Source organism: Helianthus annuus, chromosome 17 (genome assembly GCF_002127325.2).
Source record: "Helianthus annuus cultivar XRQ/B chromosome 17, HanXRQr2.0-SUNRISE, whole genome shotgun sequence".
Taxonomy (NCBI): Eukaryota; Viridiplantae; Streptophyta; class Magnoliopsida; order Asterales; family Asteraceae; genus Helianthus; species Helianthus annuus.
This window is the reverse complement of record NC_035449.2, coordinates 89419693-89437660: the sequence shown is the minus strand read 5'-3', so window position 1 is coordinate 89437660 and position 17968 is coordinate 89419693. Positions and strand designations below refer to the sequence as shown.

Below are 17968 nucleotides of genomic sequence, written 5' to 3'. Positions count from 1 at the left end.
GTTGTTCTAACTTCAAAAGTTCTTCCATCCGCACGATGAGGAATCACTACCGGTGAAGGATTGTTAGTGATAATGGGCCGGAAGTGAGCTTCAATTCCCTGTACTACTTCCCGTTAATGTCTTTGAGGGGCACCTAATGGTGCTCTTGGTTGACCCATTTGCCCTTGCATAGGCCCTTGAGGAGCAAACGGTGGTTGATATTGATGTTGATGCATTGGTTGTTGTTGAATCGGCCTTTGAAATTGAGGTTGCATGTTTTGAGGCCGCACTTGATGTAGCGGTGTAGGGCGTTGCAATTGTGGCCCTTGCGGTCTAATGTGTTGCACTCCAACTGGTAGTCTACCCATATTTTGAAATTGTTGAATTGGTTGACTTTGTTGACCCGCTTCGCCTTGTAGTCCCAAATATCCTCCATCACCCCCATAGTAAAAATTTTCCTCTTCATACCCCCTAAAATCCTCTTCATATCCTTCTTCGTATCTATCCCCTTGAATTCCCGAAGATTGCCCAAAGGGAAGACTTGAATATTGAAAACCCGATTGGTTTTGTGGTCTAAAGGATGAAGTAGCATGCACAATAGTTGAATTTGGTGCGATTGTGAAGTTAGAGGATGATTGTCCCGTAGTTGGAGGAAAGAAGTGTGACAATGGTGGAATTGTAACGGAAGTGCTAAAGGTAAGATTGGGTTCAACTTGAGTAGTGATTGGTTGCGTGTTATTGGTTGGTGTAACTTCAAATGGCGGAGTAGGTTCGATGCTGGTATTAGGTATAGTGGTGTTTGGTGATGGTTGTGTGGCAGTAGGTGTGAAAGTTGAGGTCGTTTGACCCGTTGTGGGTGGTACTTGAGATTCTTGCATGATGTTTCTTGGTGTAATAGGTGAAGTAGGTGAACCAACAATTCTGTTTTCTCGTAATAAAACTCTGTTTTGCCTCAATGTTCTCTCGATTTCCGGATCAAACGATAGTGGTGACGACTTGTGAGAGCCTCTAGTATGCATACACCTGAAAGTACCTGCACACTAAACACAACCAGCGTAAACCCGAAAATAACAAAAAACAAAACTACTAAATTAACACACGTTGCGCACTACTCCCCGGCAACGGCGCCAAAATTTGACGTGCTGTCGTAGTACACGCAAATTTAATCCAAATAACAACTAATAGATAGTGATAAATGGGTATCGAACTCAAGGAGTATGTGGAAAATGCGTTTAATCTATAGCTTTGTGATTTAACTACAATTAACCTAATTTGCAGAAAAAAAAAATCAAGAGTTTGGTTTGTTTGGTTTTAAGAACTAAATTACTAGCTAATTGCAAATCAAAATTGTTTTTTTTTAACAGATTAAGGGAAAATGACCATCTCAGGTTCTGGTTTCTTTCAACGCTTGTGTGAAGTTCCAACCAGAAAGAGTTACATAGACATAACTCGTGTATAAACAATTGTTGTGATAAAAGGGAACAAAGTACTCGGATTATATGAATGCGAGGTTGTTTCCCGATGATCAATCAATTAATATCCAACCCTAACCATTCCCGTGATATCTCGATTGCCAACGGCACCAAGAACGTACGAATTAGACTAGAATTGCAATACCAATTAACAAGCTACAATCAATTACTCATACACCATGATAATCAAAGCAAACACAATGTTATCATTCTAGAAATAAAGTAACAAACACACAAGAGTTTAGAGAAAACCATCACCTAAGATGATCACCACAAGTTTAGCCGGACATTGTTCGGTTGATCATCATAACATAATGATTAATGTTCATACGAATCAAAAACAAGAACCAAATGTTTAGAACAAAGTAGAACCAGCCAAAATCGCCCCCAATGTCCAGAGAAAACGTCCAATGATGAGATATGTGAAAAGACACCCATAAAACGGTTTAATAGGGCAGTTACACTTTTCCTCGCAGCCTCCACCGTAATTTACGGTCTCCGCCGTAAATTACGGTGGACTCCAACTTGTTACAGAGAATGTCTACTGAGTAACCGCAGGAGAATGCAAGTTTCAGGGCCACCGCTCACCGTAATTTACGGTGGAGCCCTGAATGTTGGGTTTTGTTTCTTCTTTCATTCCATGCACGACCCGTTCATCTCCAAACCGTCCAAAGCTGCGTTTTATTCCTTTTTAGCTCCCGAACTGTACCTGAAACATAAGCATTCATAGTTATCTAATTCAAGATAGTTACACGATCAAGTGAAGGATAAATTCGTCTTTTAACATCATTAAGGGTTGTCCAATGGACCACCCGTCAGGTGTGTGCGCGACCTGTTAAGGATTTGGGCTACTTAATTGTGCGGCCCACTAGAATATGGCCCAATATAATAGAGTGTGCGGCCCACACAGGAGTGTGCGGCCTACTAATAAGTGTGCGGGCATGCAGAAAGGTGCAGTAATCAAGGTTAGTATAAACAGAATGTTGTAACACCCCAAAATTTATTTTAATACTAGAATAAATGAAAAATGGATAAATCAAATCATGGGAGGTTTTCAAATCAAAATTTAACAAGTCTTAAGGGGGTAATATGTAAATTATAATTAAAAAGGGTTTAATTATGTTGAAATCACAAAACCCACACCCTGTACGTGTTCTGGGTTCGATCAGGAGCAAGGAAACAAGGGTTTACCCTTGTTCTTGCAAAAATTCGCCAATTAACAAGGAGAAATCAAAGATTAGTTGCTGCATGTACTAAAGTTTCAATCATCTAAGCATATCTAGTGGAGTGGTAAGTCGAATTTCTGAATTTGGTGAAATTTAGAGAAAGGGTTTCGACCTAACCATGAATTCGTGGTACGATTTGTGTTAGTTAGATGTTAGGGTTACTCCCTAGAATCGAAATCATGTTGATTTTAGTTTTATTAGAAGAAAATTTTATGAAACCCACCTTGTGAAAATTGTATTATGAATAAGAAGATTTTAGGGATTTTTGATTATATGTGATCTTGATATGTGATCCTGTTTGTAATACTTGAATGTAAGATGAATTGGTGTAGACTAAAGAAATTGTAAGAGTTAGGTTAATTATTGATGGCATGTATGATGAACTAGTGAAGTTATGCTCTAATTGTTGTACATTATGTTTTATAAATTTAACGCACACTAGATGCTCGATGAAATGCTTGAAAGAATAATGATGTGTAGTTTGGAACATGATAGAATGAATTTTTGAGGACTAAACGAAAGAATAAATGTGTTGATATAGGCGTGAAGGAAGAAGGTTCAAATTCCAAGAAAACGGAAGGATCACAAGACCGAGGTATGTACCGTTGCATACAAATCCTTGTTAAAATTTTCTTTTTATTTAACTTTGATGTAAAACATCCATTGTATGACAATTATGGTAATTAGCGAGTAGATAGCAAATCCTTTGTGGATTTGGTTATGCTAACGAAAGTTGTAATAAGCTATGCAAATCAACCTGTTCTAGTGAACAAGTCGTGTACGAATAGGCTACCATCCGTTTCGAACGGGTGGTTTCAAATGCTATGATGAATGCTAGAAGCTTAATTCGTTATGCGGATAGAAAGAAGAATTTATGCTGAAAGCAAATAACCCAATTAAACGGGTCGAACATGTATGCTTAACTCTCAATGAGAGTGTTTATGCCAAAGCCAATTACTTGGGTAGTCGAATGCGTAAAAAGGATAAAAGTTCATATACGGATGGAACTAAAACGAAAGAACTTTGATTTAACAAGTGTGATAGCTAACCTTACTTTAGGCGATTTGAAGATTTGGAGCAAGCACGTGCCCATGTCATATTATATCAAACGCTTCCGCTAGTTTTTCTCATCTTTTGGTCTAAAACTTGCCGTTTTGTCCAACTTTGTTAGTAGATGTACATTTGAAAAACTCGTTGTCTTTACTTTTGGTAGTTTTATGTCTTTGGATCGTAAAATGTTATTTAGTAGATTATGTTAAGAAAACAGGGGGCATGTTCGTTTTACGAACGGGTCATGCCCAACTTTTGTAAAATTCAATTATGTATCAAAGTTGGAATTATTGATGTCTATTAAATTACTTTTGTAAAAGATTTCATAGTTACGGAAAAGCGGTTGTTACAAGTTGGTATCAGAGCCTAGGTTTGAGGGATTCGAGCTCTTAACGCGATGCTTGAACTCAAACCGATGGCTCGTTCGAAAGTGTGCTCGCTCCAAGATCGCCAATGAGGTAATAATTTAAGTTCCCGATGAATACTAGTATATGTAATGAGTTTGAGATGTAAAGTTAAGTTAAGGATGTGAAGTAATCATTATGGGTAGCAAAACAATGAATTCCAGGTACCGTACGGCTGGAAAACGGACCGGAGAAAGAATTAAAATGTTAAAAAACGAAGCTGCAGCGGACTAACAAACGGCTGGCCGTCGCCGACGGCCAGACACCCATCGCCGACGCCATACCCCTGTCCGACGCCCTAACACCCTGTCTACGGGTAAACATGTCCGACGCCCATTTTAAGAGCCCGTCGCCGACAGGCATCCTAGCCGTCGCCGACGGCTTACACAATATCGATTTGCTGATTTTTTTTGTTTTTCACGTCTTGTGTTGCCGGGCTATCCAAAAACTTATTTCAAGACTAAGTAGAATTCATATAAGGCTTAATAGGTGTATGTAAGAATCAAAAGTGATGAACCGAATTGCATGAGATGGATTAAGTAAATGCTGATTAATGAACAATGATATACGGAAAGTTTGTGATTAGTATTAAACGAAAATATGCTATTGTATAGATGGCTGATGCAAGCAACGTTAATGATGATGATGATATGGTTAGACAAGAAGCATTTGAGAACAAAGTCACAGAAGTAGCGGAAGGGGTTATGCAAGCCAATCTCCCACGATTAGCTCAAGAGGTAGAAAGTCGGGTTTTGGGAGTCGTAGACGCTATGATGACAAGCAAGATTGAGGAGTTGAAAGAACTGATTGAGGGGTCTAGAAGTAAAGGCAAGGAACGACGATGTACGTATAAAGACTTCATGGCATGTCATCCCGCAACGTATGATGGAAAAATCGATCCAATCGAATGTCAAAGATGGATTTCAAATATAGAGGCGGTATTTATACGAAGTCGGTGCGATGGGGAAGATCAAGTAATGTTCGCTACCGGTCAACTAACCCATCAAGCGAAAGATTGGTGGGATGCTCACAGTAAAGAAATAGGCGAGGATAAACTCCAAATGATGACCTGGAAAGAATTTAAGGAGCCCTTTATGAGATACCATTGCTCTCAGTCGGCTATTGATAAGATTCAGGAGGATTTCTTGCGTCCCCAATAGAAAAACGAGTCAATAAACGAAATATCAAACGTTTTCATGGATAAGATGAAATTCTGTGGGGATTTCATGAAAACTGAAAGAATGAAGATTAATCGTTTTTACGGGGTATTAAAGGCGGAATTTAGGGAGTTTATCACCCCCTCGAAATGTGAGACCCTTGATGAGCTTATTAACTTGGCACGGGATAGAGAAATCGAAATCAAGAGACAAGAAGAGCGTGGTGAAAAGAGACCTAGCGAAAAGGGTGCAAGTTTTAGTCCGTCTAAAAAAGGGAAGTTTCAAGATCAAGGGAGGAAGGACAAGTCGAAAAGTGGAATAACCCCTTGCAAGACGTGTGGAAAACTCCATACTGGAGAGTGCTTGTTAGGCAAGAAAGGGTGTTACAAATGTGGTAAGGAGGGACATTCATCTTATCATTGTCCAAATAGCCCAAAGACTTGCTTCAACTGTTTTGAAAAAGGGCACATCAAGTCGGAATGCCCAAAACTTCAGCAAGAGTCGAAAAAGGAAGATAAAAAGCAAGAGGGTTCTAGGGCTAAAGGAAGAATGTTTCAAATTACATCTGAGGAGGCTAAGGTTCATCCGAATGTTGTTTCAGGTATCTTTCTGTTAAATTCTATGCCGGTTCATGTTTTGTTTGACACCGGAGCCACAATGTCTTTTATTTCGAACGAAATCGTACAACATCCTTCATTTAAAATTGAACGAATGCCGATGCCCTTAGAAGTAGAAATAGCCGATAGTAAGACGTATACGTTAAATGAGATTTGTAGAAATTGCAAGTTTACAATAGAAGATGAAGAATTCAATATCGACCTCATACCTATGGTTTTGGGGGAATTTAAAATGAATGTGGGAATGGATTGGTTGGCACGACACCATGTGGAGATTAACTGTGAAAATCAGATAATGCTCGTTCAAGCTCCAAGTGGAAGACAATTGAGTATTCAAGGAGAGAGAAACGTAGAAACCAAGTTGTGCACCTTGGTCCAAGCTTTCAAATACGTACTTGAAGACGTTGAGATCGTGAATGAATTTCTGGATGTATTTCCGGAAGAATTGCCGGGACTTCCACCCGAAAGAGAAATAGAGTTTCGCATCGAAGTAAATCCGATTGCGAAACCTGTGGCGAAGGCTCCCTATAGACTTGCTCCCACCGAGATGCGGGAAGTGATGACACAATTACAAGATCTTTCAGATAAGGGCTTTATACGCCCAAGTGTGTCACCTTGGGGAGCGCCTGTCCTATTTGTTAAAAAGAAAGACGGGTCGATGCGCATGTGCATCGACTATAGGGAATTGAATAAGCTGACTATAAAGAACCGCTACCCTTACCTAGAATTGACGACCTTTTTGATCAATTACAAGGGGCAAGTTGGTTCTCCAAGATAGACCTACGTTCAGGGTACCATCAAGTTAGAGTGCGAGAAGAAGACATTCCAAAGACCGCATTTAGAACCCGTTATGGGCATTATGAGTTTTTTGTCATGTCCTTCGGGTTAACTAATGCGCCAGCGGCATTTATGGACCTTATGAACCGGGTATGCCGACCCATGTTGGATAAATCTGTGATCGTATTCATAGATGATATTCTAGTCTATTCGCGAAGCAAAGCTGAGCATGCAAAGCACTTGCGCGAAGTACTTGAAGTTCTCCGCAAGGAGAAACTTTACGCGAAATTCTCAAAATGCGCCTTTTGGCTCAGAGAAGGGCAATTCCTGGGGCATGTAATCAACTCGGAGGGTGTATTAGTAGATCCGTCAAAGGTCGATGCTGTAATGAAGTGGGTTTCCCCGAAGAACCTGAACGAAATAAGAAGCTTTTTGGGCCTTGCGGGATACTATAGACGGTTCATACAAGATTTTTCAAAGATAGCCTTACCCTTAACAAAACTGACAAGGAAGAAAGAGAAGTTTGTGTGGGGTAAAGAACAGGAGGAGGCCTTTCAATTATTAAAGGAGAAACTATCACGTCCCCCGGTCTTGACATTACCGGATGGGACTGAAGACCTGGTGGTCTATTCAGACGCTTCACACCAGGGATTAGGCTGCGTTTTGATGCAAAGGGGAAGGGTTATTGCTTATGCTTCACGACAATTGAAGCCGCATGAAGTGAACTACCCAACCCACGATCTAGAATTGGCAGCGGTAGTATTCGCCTTAAAGATTTGGAGGCATTATTTGTATGGCACGAGATGCACAATTTATTCGGATCACAAAAGCCTTAAATACTTCTTTGAACAGAAAGACCTAAATATGAGGCAACGGAGATGGCTGGAACTTATTAAAGATTATGATTGTGATATCCTTTATCACCCGGGAAAAGCAAACGTGGTAGCCGATGCGTTAAGCCGAAGAGAGTATCTGTCTTCTCTTCATGTAAAATCCATGAAGATGATAGTCACGCCACGATTACTTGAAACGATACGTGAATCTCAAATAAAGTCGCTTGGAGCGGGAGACTTAAAGAAAGAAAGATTAAAAGGTGTAATCGATAAGTTAGAAGAAAATCCGACCGGACTCAAGACGCGATTCGGTCGAATTTGGATACCCCGATTTTGTGAGATCAAGACCGCTCTACTCGACGAGGCACATAAGTCACGATACTTGGTCCACCCCGGGGCTACAAAGATGTATCGGGACTTGAAGACCAATTATTGGTGGCCGGGCATGAAACGGGATATAGTCAAGTATGTCACGAAATGCTTAACATGCTCCCAAGTGAAAGCAGAACATCAAAAGCCGTACGGGAAATTACAACCCTTGGAGATACCGGTATGGAAGTGGGAGGAACTAACGATGGATTTGATAACCAGGCTTCCTAAAACAAAGAAAGGGCATGATACAATATGGGTAATCGTAGACCAACTTACAAAAAGCGCTCACTTCCTGCCCATCAAAGAAGCTTACTCTTCCGAGAGGATGGCAGAAATTTATATGAACGAGATCATATCTCGTCACGGGGTGCCCGTGTCAATTGTCTCGGATCGGGACACTAGATTTACTTCTCGTTACTGGCAAAGATTTCACGAGAGTGTGGGAACGAAATTACACATAAGTACCGCCTACCACCCTCGAACTGACGGCCAGTCAGAAAGAACCATTCAAACACTTATTGATATGCTGAGGGCGTGTGCCTTAGATTTTGGGGGAAGTTGGGATCACCATTTACCACTAGTGGAATTTTCTTATAACAATAGTTACCACAGTGGTATTCAAATGGCACCTTACGAATTACTATATGGAAGAAAATGTAGAACTCCTGTATGTTGGGGTGAAGTGGGGCAAAGGGAGCTCGCGCCAAGTGATTTAATAGCAGTGACAAATGAAAAGATTGAATTGATTAGAGCTCGTTTGAAAGCAGCCCAGGATCGACAAAAAGCTTATGTAGACAAGAGAAGGCGCGCTATTGAATTTCAAGTTGGGGATTTTGTTCTATTGAAGGTGTCGCCATGGAAAGGCATAATCCGCTTTCGTAAACGAGGTAAGTTAGGCCCTCGGTATATTGGGCCGTTTAAAATCTTGGCTCGAGTTGGAAGGGTTGCATATCGATTAGAATTACCGCCTACTCTAGACGGAATTCACAATACCTTCCACGTGTCGCAGTTGAGAAAGTGTCTTGCGGATGAAACCGCATTAGTACCGCTCGATGACATTGAGTTGGACGAGGGGTTGAACTATGTCGAAAGACCATTAACCATTAAAGACGTCAAGGTGAAGAGTCTCCGCAACAAAGCTGTTCGGCAAGTGTTAGTACAATGGCGGCACCGAAAGGGGTCAGAACTCACGTGGGAAGCGGAAGACGAGATGAGGAAGCACTATCCATTTCTTTTTGGTATGTACACGTTTGAAATTGTTATATGTCCAGGTTTCGGGGACGAAACCTCTTTTAAGGGGGGTAGACTTGTAACACCCCAAAATTTATTTTAATACTAGAATAAATGAGAAATGGATAAATCAAATCATGGGAGGTTTTCAAATCAAAATTTAACAAGTCTTAAGGGGGTAATATGTAAATTATAATTAAAAAGGGTTTAATTATGTTCAAATCACAAAACCCACACCCTGTGCGTGTTCTGGGTTCGATCAGGAGCAAGGAAACAAGGGTTTACCCTTGTTCTTGCAAAAATTCGCCAATTAACAAGGAGAAATCAAAGACTAGTTGCTGCATGTACTAAAGTTTCAATCATCTAAGCATATCTAGTGGAGTGGTAAGTCGAATTTCTGAATTTTGTGAAATTTAGAGAAAGGGTTTCGACCTAACCATGAATTCGTGGTATGATTTGTGTTAGTTAGATGTTAGGGTTACTCCCTAGAATCGAAATCATGTTGATTTTAGTTTTATTGGAAGAAAATTTTATGAAACCCACCTTGTGAAAATTGTATTATGAATAAGAAGATTTTAGGGATTTTTGATTATATGTGATCTTGATATGTGATCCTGTGTGTAATACTTGAATGTAAGATGAATTGGTGTAGACTAAAGAAATTGTAAGAGTTAGGTTAATTATTGATGGCATGTATGATGTACTAGTGAAGTTATGCTCTAATTGTTGTACATATGTTTTATAAATGTAACGCAAACTAGGTGCTCGATGAAATGCTTGAAAGAATAATGATGTGTAGTTTGGAACATGATAGAAGGAATTGTGAGGACTAAACGAAAGAATAAATGTGTTGATATAGGCGTGAAGGAAGAAGGTTCAAATTCCAAGAAAACGGAAGCATCACAAGACCGAGGTATGTTCCGTTGCATACAAATCCTTGTTAAAATTTTCTTTTTATTTAACTTTGGTGTAAAACATCCATTGTATGACAATTATGGTAATTAGCGAGTAGATAGCAAATCCTTTGTGGATTTGATTATGCTAACGAAAGTTGTAATAAGCTATGCAAATCGACCGGTTCTAGTGAACAAGTCGGGTAAGAATAGGCTACCATCCGTTTCGAACGGGTGGTTTCAAATGCTATGATGAATGCTAGAAGCTTAATCCGTTATGCGGATAGAAAGAAGAATTTATGTTGAAAGCAAATAACCCAATTAAACGGGTCGAACATGTATGCTTAACTCTCAATGAGAGTGTTTATGCCAAACCCAATTACTTGGGTAGTCGAATGCGTAAAAAGGATAAAAGTTCATATATGGATGGAACTAAAACGAAAGAATTATGATTTAACAAGTGTGATAGCTAACCTTTAAAAATTTTGTTGTTAATGTAGGTAAATCCTCACTTTAGGCGATTTGAAGATTTGGAGCGAGCACGTGCCCATGTCATATTATATCAAACGCTTCCGCTAGTTTTTCTCATCTTTTGGTCTAAAACTTGCCGTTTTGTCCAACTTTGTTAGTAGATGTACATTTGAAAAACTCGTTGTCTTTACTTTTGGTAGTTTTATGTCTTTGGATCGTAAAATGTTATTTAGTAGATTATGTTAAGAAAACAGGGGGCATGTTCGTTTTACGAACGGGTCATGCCCAACTTTTGTAAAATTCAATTATGTATCAAAGTTGGAATTATTGATGTCTATTAAATTACTTTTGTAAAAGATTCCATAGTTAGGGAAAAGCGGTTGTTACAAATGTGCGGCCCAGGATGTGCGGCTTGCATAATCTGTTTGTACCCCGTGCATCAGTAATTGTACAGGAGGGGATATGTAGGGATGGCAATGGGTCGGGTTTGGGATGGGTTTAGGTAATCACAAACCCAAATCCGATTAGATAAGCTTGTCCCAAACCCGTCCCAAAACCCATCGGGTTTCTAGCGGGTTAATACCCATCGGGTATCGGGTATACCCGTGGGTTTCGGGTAAACCCGTTAATTTAAAAAGATTACTAGTTGGGGATACTAATCTCAAAACCCATTGGATATCTATCGGGTAACTACTAACAGGTTACATTTTGTATTGTTATTATAGAAATATATATCAAATAACTACAATGTATACGGAATAGAATACCTATATGTGTAAAAAATGGATGTATCATATATATATACATATTAATAATATAAAAGAAATTATATCGGGTATACAATCGGGTAAACGGGTACACTTTATCGGGTAATTGGGTCGGGTAAACGGGTATATCACTAAATCCCAAACCGTCCCTAACCCGCAAAAAAAATAAAAACTATTCCCAAACCCGTCCCAAACCCGATTAATCGACCCCAAACCCGTCCAAAATGTGTCGGGTTTCGGGTTTACCCATCGGGTTCGGGTTTGATTGCCATCCCTAGGGATATGGAGTTTCAAGTGTGCGATGTGCTCAAAGGAAGTGTATTCTATGCATTCAGAGTTGTACATTAGGAGTGTGCGACATGATCAAACAAACTGTTTCAACAAACAAACCAAGTTTAAAACTTTGACATCATTCATCATAGAATCTAACATTCATATCGTCGAACACAAGCAGATTTACGTATTTCATCATTATCATCATAGCACCTTATACACTTCTAAAATATGTCTAAAACCTTAATCTCTTTAGCATTATCCATTAACAAAAAAAAATACTAGATCCCTTATCAATGAAACAGTGAATCTTCATCAATTCAATCCTTACAATCATTCATCATTAAAACATACATCCTACATTTTAATGAAAGCAGTGAATAGCATGGATCAAATGCTGAGCATACAAAATCAATCCACAGATTATCTAAACATGATTTTCTTGCGCGAGATCTTTATCATTTGAAACATGCAAAAACCCTAGTTCGTCTTCCATAATCCAAACATTTCTAAGTCATGTTAATCACAAGAAATCATCCAAAATAATGGCTCACGTACACTTATTTAGAGCATCAAAACAACATAATCATTTTTAATGAAGGATCATCATACATTGCCTAATGACAAACACAGTTTTTAAATGATATGTTTGTACTAACCTGAGAATCAAGAGTAGAGAAGAGAGTGTGCAAGTAAAGGAAGAGATCTTCAAGAAAAATGATGAAGCTTTGATGATGCTTGGATCTTCAAGAAAGACAAAAGAATGTTGCTGAATGTTTGGAGGGTGTTTGCTGATTTTGTGGGAGGGAATATTACCAAATGTGGCAGCCTTCAAGGAGTGATATGGGGAAAAGTGCTAGGGTTTAGGACAAGGTGTGTATATATACACTCCCCAAGATTCCGCACACTATGGAATGGGATCCAGTTGTCAAAGGATTTCGCACACATGCTCACACTCATGTGTGCGGCTTAGTTTGATCATGGGTGTGCAAACAGGATGTGTGGCTTCATTTCTAAGAGTGTGCGGTCTAGTTAGGGACTGGGCTTGGTGGATCAGAAAACCACTCATAGGGGCGTGCGGCCTGGGTGGTGGTGTGCGAGCTGGCAGCATGCCGCACACATGTGTTTGGCCAATATATATGTGTGCGATCGTGTGAGACTAGTTTTAGATTAAGATACAATAATAATAATAACACTCCACATTGCCACAAACACATACATATATAACAAACCAAATATATATATATATAGGGTGAGGTTCCAGTAAAAAGGACCTTTTTTTGTGAGAAGTGTGAGAAGGCATAGAAATTGACATGTAGGTATCATGTTTTGAACTTAGGCATGATGTTTTGGGTTGTTTTGGCAAGAAAAACACCAAACATAACAATTTAAAACACAATGCAACATATTATGGACGTGAAATTTATGACACACTATTTAACACTTAAAACACACTACTTAACGTTCTTGGCATGATGTTTTATGTTTTAAGCCTAGAATTCATTGCATTGTGTCTTAAATTGTTACGTTTAGTGTTTTTCTTTCCAAAACAACCCATAACATTATGCCCTAGTCCAAAACGTGATGTCTACATATGAATTTTTATGCCTTCTCACACTTCTCATGAAAGATGTCATTTTTACAGGATCCTAAGACTATATATATATATATATATAGGGTAGGGATCCTAAGAGAAGTCCACCCTATTTGAGAAACTTGAGAAGCATTCTGGACCACACATTTCCCTAAGCTTTTCGTAATATACACATATGTATAGTTTAAAATTGACACTATACATGTGTATATTATCAAATCTTGTATTATACACATATGTATATAGTCAATTTTAAACTATACATACGTGTATATTACGAAAAGCTTGAGGAAAATGTGTGGTCCAGAATACTTCTCAAGTTTCTCAATTATCCTAGTGTTTCTCACATGATCCTTATCCTATATATATATATATATATATATATATATATATATATATATATGATGGGTGGAAGTTGGCTACAAAGTCCATTTTTGCTACAAAGTGTAAAAAGTCATAAAACACTATAATATCAAGAATAAAACACACTCAAACCCACAAATAACATAGTGGAGATTACTAAAACACCATATTTGTGGGTTTTGTGTTGTGTTTTGGATGATAAGGCTTTGATTATCGAATGACTAACATTAGTGTGTTTTATGTTGATTATCGTGTTGTGTTTTATATTCATAGTTGTATGATGGTGTGTTTGAAGTATTTAAGGACTGCTAGGGTTTGGATATTGTGTTTTAGTGATTTTCGCTATGTTATTTGTGGGTTTTGAGTGTATTTTATGGTTGAAAATGTAGTGTTTTATGACTTTGTACACTTTGTAGGAAAAATGGACTTTGTAGCCGAACCCCACCCTATATATATATATATATAGAGAGAGAGAGAGCACTTGATATTAGTATCAATACTTACATTAATCTCATACAATTACAACGTACAGTGAAACTTAAAAAGAATGAAATGAGGCGGGGTGTGCGAGTTGTCACTTTATCCCCAAGTTGAAAGAAATTTCGCCCCGAAATTTAGCATGCGGTTACTGAATATGCTAAGCGTTTTCGCTGGGTGTCACAGTTTTGATATGATGGGCTGCTTTTTGGTGGTTTTTGTACATGTTTTGGCAAACGCAGAAACACCTAATGATACCTTACCAGCCATAAACAATGGTGCTTAAGAGATTGGACTTTGTAGGACTGAGCACCAGAAATAATGGTGCTTAAAGTATTAAGAGGATGATCGCGAGCACTTGGTACATCAGTCCCTTGAGAAGTTCTGACCATTTTAACTAATTTGGGATCCTTCATTAATGTAACAAAGGTACATTAATGCATCCAACTATCCAAGTGTTTATTTATCTTTTATAACATAGTGACAAAGTTCATATTTGTTGTTGTAAACATGAAATAAAAAATGGGGTATTTGTCCATCTAAAAATAGTGAATGTAAGTAGCAAGCCACACATACCAACGTTGACGCAGGACTTTCACTATTGGCGGACTTGGGAACTGAGGTTTGATCCAAAAACCGCAATGTGGTAATGTAAAACAATTAAATCATTGTGAGTTTTAAAGATCTTTGAAGTCATGATGGTTACAGCATACACATACAAACGTTGAAGATAGTAGCATCTACATCTATATGTAAATTATTGAATCAATAGATTTATAAGAAATATTTCCTTTATACAACCCGTGTAATACACGGAAAATTAAACTATATAATATGTAAAAAATAAAAGTATATGAGTTTAGAACAGAGGAAAGAAGCCTCTCTATTGCCCTAATTACTCGTATCTTACTCTTTTGGAATTTAGTCATAGGTTTTGTCTAACATTGATGTTTTCGGTTTGTAAGCACATATATGAACATGACAAACACCAAAAAAACAACAATCATATTGCAACATAATACACACACATGGTGAAGTTAAAAATGAAAAAAAAAAAAAAACAAAGCTAAATTATTTATTTTATTTTTTCTTATCAATATTTCATATTATTTACCTTTATACTTTTTACATACAAAGACGTATGTTTATATAAATAGAAAACCATCAAACTAATTTCTTAATATTTTATTTAAATTTTAATTGTTTATCACTTTACCTATACAGGTTATTAGCTTATGTGTAGGTAACATCAGGTTATATATATTTATCGGGTCAAATGGGAACATGATTTGGGTCATTAATGCCACATAAGATCATTATTGGATTGCTATACCATCCCCTTGCATCATCCACCATGATTGGTATGGATTAAACCATGGCAACCATGAGCCTCCTTTCCTTTTTTAATGTTTCCTTTTCATAAAAATAAATTAAAATAAGAAAATAGTGGTTTGGGTCATGACCACACCCGTAGGGTAGTGATTTTGAATGATGGATTAGAAGTGAGTGACATGGCAGGATATACCTCCTGCTTGTGCGGCTGCAAGTGCCGCAGCAACTTGTTCGTTAATGAGAGCCGTCAACTGAGCTTGAGTCATGTTAATTCGTCCAGACATGATCTTCATAGCAAAGATAACATAGGTAAGAGAGAGGTTCGCGCTGATGTGGAGGGTCATGATGACCATTAGGGTCATGACCACACCCTATAGCCTAAGTGTGTTTCTCTCACTAAGCTATAAATGTTGGTTAAGACATTATTGCATAAATAAATATAAAGACGTACAACGTCCTTTTTTAGACCAACAAACACAACAAAAATAAAGACGCAAGCAACCACACATAAAGTTATAACCTTAAAAATCCAATAAAAAAAGAGCCCAGACACGAGTATTTCGTTGCCGCTTAAAACAAAAACACACCCAATATATATACCAACCACTTCTCCTATTATCAAACTCCACAACCTCCCTCTTAACTACCATGAAGACTCCAGGATTTTTAGCAGCTTCCATGGCCGCCACCACCGTCCTTACCGGCATCAAATCTTCCCACCCGGTAAACCCTCTTATTTCATCATGTTTTCTATTCAGAAAGGGATGGTGGCGCAGTTTGTTGCTCGTCTACCTGCTATCCTTATGTAAACTACCCTGATGATTGGAATGAAATAAAGATTATTATTGTAAAAAAAAAAAAAAAAACCTTACTAATATCTTTGGTTTTGGTTGTGTAGGATCCTCTAACATCCGGTCGACACCCGTCGGGTACTTCTGCGGACAAGACAAGTTGTAGCCCCCCCGAGAAATTTGCACCGAGGTTCGATGGATTGCGGTTCATAGAAACACTAGTAACGGCTCATCGATGAAAATAAAATTTTCTATCCATTTTAAGAAGTACTTTTGCTTGGTTGTGTGTGATTTGTATTCATCTGGATTTGGTTTGATGATGCGGAAGCAATTGTTATCAACTTATTATTGTTAAATTATGTGTCATTATCCAGTTTTCGTGGATGTACTGTTTGTGTATCTCAGCACCAATAACAAATCCGAGAGTGGACAAATTGTCACCATATTATTTTTTCAGCGGGTTGCGCCAATCAAAACCTTTATTTTATTGAGTATACAATTTATTTTTTTATACAATATAATAGTATAAATAACTTTGATATTGTATTTTTTTAACGGTAACATAATCAATCTCGAGCATTTTCGGGACACCCACTGAATCAAACGGAGTACTCTGAAAGTAACCCAAGTCCACCACCAATTCTGGGGAAAACCCGGTAACCCACCCGCCCGTAGGCACGATGGTGAAATTACCGGTAAAACCCGTTTGGCTCAAAGATCGAACCCAGATTTCCATGGGTCTCCTATCATTGTCCACTAATGCCTATTAAACTTGTATCTCTCAAAAGATATGTAAGTCTTCCATCATTTGATCTAGAGATGATTAGCTTAATATCGTATTATTTTGTTTGGCATAAACAGATTGGTGACATAGTCACAATCACTTCTACCGAGGTAAATGAGTCTAGTTGCTTAAGGTTATTTGGTTGGGTGCTACTTTCTACACCCCCCCTATTTACTTTTTTCACCCCCCTCCTCTCACATACTTACAGGTGGGGCCTGCGTGGGACCGACAGTTTTCCTCTCACAAAGGGGGGTATAATCAGGAAAGAGGGGGGGTGCATATAGAATGAGCCATTTGGTTTGCTTAAGGGTATTTTATATTTTATAATCTATATATAATAAAAAAGAAAGTCAATGAACAGTGAAAAAGAAAGTTGATTTATTACTTATTTTTTAAATTAAAATTAGAATGGAATTAATAGTAACATCATTGATGATCAAATGGTATCGGGTATAGGTATCGATCTCAAATTTACCAAACCGGTGTATTTTCGGTACCGGTTCTGCACAAGTATTCACCGGTTTTACCCTTAAATACCGGTGTCGTACCAGTACCGACCGGTACCGAACCGTACCATGCTAGGTATATTCGGTACCGGTACCCAATTTTGGAGATTTCGGTAATGGTATTTTCGGTACCGGTTGGTACCGAGCTCATCAAATCCTGTAGCAACGCAGGAATGCAAGTAATTGCATCGTTTAGATTACTTTTCATACACACAGTAAGTAAACTGTATTTTGTTTGGATGAGGTTTTATATACACAACAACTTATTTTGCTTTCTTTTTTGTCTTTTTCTGTAATTAATGAATTGTAGCATGTAAAATTAACTTGGATATTTAGAATATTGATAAGCAAATCGTATCAAATCCTGTAAACAAACTGGTATCGTATCGGTACCAAATTTACTATACCAAATCATTTTCGGTACCAATTTGGTACCCACCTTTTGTCGTTTTCAGAATCGTTACTTTCGGTTCGACACCCAGTGGCGGAGCCAGAAATTTTTTCTTATGGTGTCATTTTTTATGGATACCCCGGTTTATAGTAACCCGGAGTCGAACTTTTTGGATCGGTTCGGATCTATCGGATCAAATCACATAATAA

At 38.2% G+C, this 17968-nt stretch overlaps 1 long non-coding RNA gene across 1 annotated transcript; it reads right to left on the bottom strand.

The window, feature by feature from the left end:
- Positions 1 to 15773: 15773 nt before the first annotated feature.
- LOC118488992 lies at positions 15774 to 16334 on the bottom strand. The gene is made up of 2 exons (XR_004885594.1): positions 16160 to 16334; positions 15774 to 16102 (listed from the first exon to the last, which is right to left on the bottom strand). It is a non-coding gene; the product is annotated as an uncharacterized LOC118488992 (long non-coding RNA).
- Positions 16335 to 17968: the final 1634 nt, after the last annotated feature.